This window comes from Alexandromys fortis, unplaced genomic scaffold (assembly GCF_014885135.2).
Source record: "Alexandromys fortis isolate MF-2015 unplaced genomic scaffold, M_Fortis_MF-2015_v1.1 scaffold_64, whole genome shotgun sequence".
NCBI classification, from domain to species: Eukaryota; Metazoa; Chordata; class Mammalia; order Rodentia; family Cricetidae; genus Alexandromys; species Alexandromys fortis.
Genome location: NW_026067976.1, coordinates 889,717 through 892,161, shown reverse-complemented (window position 1 = coordinate 892,161; position 2,445 = coordinate 889,717). Strand labels below are relative to the sequence as shown.

General features: G+C 46.9%; 1 pseudogene; it reads right to left on the bottom strand.

The window, feature by feature from the left end:
* Positions 1–309: 309 nt before the first annotated feature.
* Positions 310–2,106, bottom strand: LOC126510707 (40S ribosomal protein S2-like; annotated as a pseudogene).
* Between the last annotated feature and the right edge of the window lie 339 nt (positions 2,107–2,445).

Genomic DNA, 2,445 nt, shown 5'->3' with positions numbered 1-2,445 from the left:
CCCTGAGCTCCCCTGGTAAACAGGAGGTAAACAAAAGGTCACATGTTTAGAAGAACAAAATCTAGAAAGAGTCTTGATCTTGAGGACACTGGTGCAATTATTACTTTGGTGTCATAAGCTCCCTTTCTGGGTGAATACAGTTGTGTGTGTGTGTGTGTGTGTGTGTGTTGTATAACCCTGGGAAAAGTCTGTCACACAACACTAATGCTCAGTAATAATTTTTTAAAGAATAATGTTTTATTAGTTCTTTGAGAATTTTATGCAATATGTATTTTTTATTTTTATTTTTATTTTTCTTGTTTAAAAACCCTATGTGGTGGCCACAGCTGGAGCCTGGGTCCTCTGAACAGAGACTCTGGTGTGAGTTTTCACAAGATGGTCAGTGAATTCCTGATAAGGAGACTTGGTGAACACAGTCTCTTTCCAGAGGTGGGGGCGGGGGGGGGGGGTCGGTTGCTGCAAGGGGACCTTCCGCTCCTTCAGCCAACAGCTGCTAAAATACCAGCCCATTGGGGCGTGGTCTATTTATCTTTAAAAAACATGGGATGTACTCACTCATATTTGGTTTCTAGCCATAAATAAAGGACATTGAGCCTATAATTAGGGTTCTTAGAGAAGCTAAATAAGAAGGAGAACCCAAAGAAAAACATATAGGCATCCTCCTGAATATTAACCTTCATCAGGCGATGAAAGGAGACAGAGACAGAGACAGAGACAGAGACAGAGACAGAGACCCACATTGGAGCACCGGACTGAAATCTCAAGGTCCAAATCAGGAGCAGAAGGAGAGCGAGCACGAGCAAGGAACTCAGGACCGCGAGGGGTGCACCCACACACTGAGACAATGGGGATGTTCTATCGGGAACTCGCCAAGACAAGCTGGCCTGGGTCTGAAAAAGACTGGGTTAAAACGGGTCTCACTGAACATAGTGGACAATGAGGACTACTGAGACCTCAAGAACAATGGCAATGGGTTTTTGATCCTACTGCACGTATTGGCTTTGTGGGAGCCTAGGCAGTTTGGATGCTCACCTTACTAGACCTGGATGGAGGAGGGTGGTCCTTGGACTTCCCACAGGGCAGAGAACCCTGATTGCTCTTTGGGCTGACGAGGGAAGGGGACTTGGTTGGGGGAGGGGGAGGGAAAGGGGAGGCGGAGGTGGGGAAGAGACAGAAATCTTTAATAAATTATTAAAAAACAAACAAAACAAAACAAAAAAACAGTGACAAGCCTCGGCTTGCTCTCTTGGTTCCGGTGCTTGGTTCCCACTCCTTCTCCAGCGACTAGACTCCTTTCCTGACGGTTGGTGTTTCATGAGTTTTACCCCCCAAAATAAATACCCCTTTAAATCCTAACTGGTGTGGGATTATTTCGCACATTACGGGGGTTAGGTAGCTGTAGGTCTTGGAGATGGCATCAAAGGTGGCCTTGGCAAAGTTGCCCAGGGTGACAGTGCAGCCCCTGGCTGATGTGTAGCAGTCATCAATGCCAGCCATCATCAGTAGCTTCTTGGGCACAGGAGCAGAGACTATGCCAGTGCCTCTGGGGGCAGGGATGAGACGCACCAGCACAGAACCACAGTGGCCTGTCGCTTTGCAAGGAACAGTGTGAGGCTTGCCAATCTTGTTACCCCAGTAGCCTCTCCGCACAGGGACAATGGAAAGCTTGGCCAAGATGGCAGCGGCTACCTCTTTGGACCATTTAACACTAAGACCTATGTGACCATTGGAGTCCCCAATAGTGATGAAAGCCTTGACCTGGTCCTCTGGCCTGCCCTAGTCTGCTTCTGCACGGGCATGATCTTCAGAACCTCATCCTTTAGGGAAGCTCCCAGGAAAAAGTCAATAATCTCAGACTCTTTAATGGGCAGGGAGAACAGGTAGATCTCCTCTAGGGATTTGATTTTCATGTCCTTAACCAGGCAGCCCAGCTTGGTGACGGGAATCCACTCCTTGTCTTCAGCTTTACCTCCACGAGCCCTGCGGCTTCTGCCACGCCTCGACCACAGCTGTGGCCAAATCCTCAGCGGAAGCCACCACGGCCTCCTAATCCTGGGTCCCCCGGATCCTCCGGGCCCCTCCTGCTGCACTGGTGTCATCCGCCATTTGGTGTTTTCCAGAAGAAGAAAAAGCTATTTTTTTTAATTTGTGAGATTATAACTACAATATTTTCCTCTTCCCTTTCCTCCCTTCAAACCTACCATATAGTCTTCTGTGCTCATCTTCAAACTTATGACCTCTTATTTTTTTGTTGTTGTTAATCGTTATGGCATAAGTATATGTATATGCATGTATTCCTGAATATAACCTGTTCAGTCCATACAATGTTATTTGTATGTGTGTTTTCAGGACTGACTATTTAACAGTGGATAGTCAACTGGTATGCTTTTCCCAGTGAAGACCACCTCTCCACCTTCTTTATCCAGTTTTCTGTAGTTCTTTGTG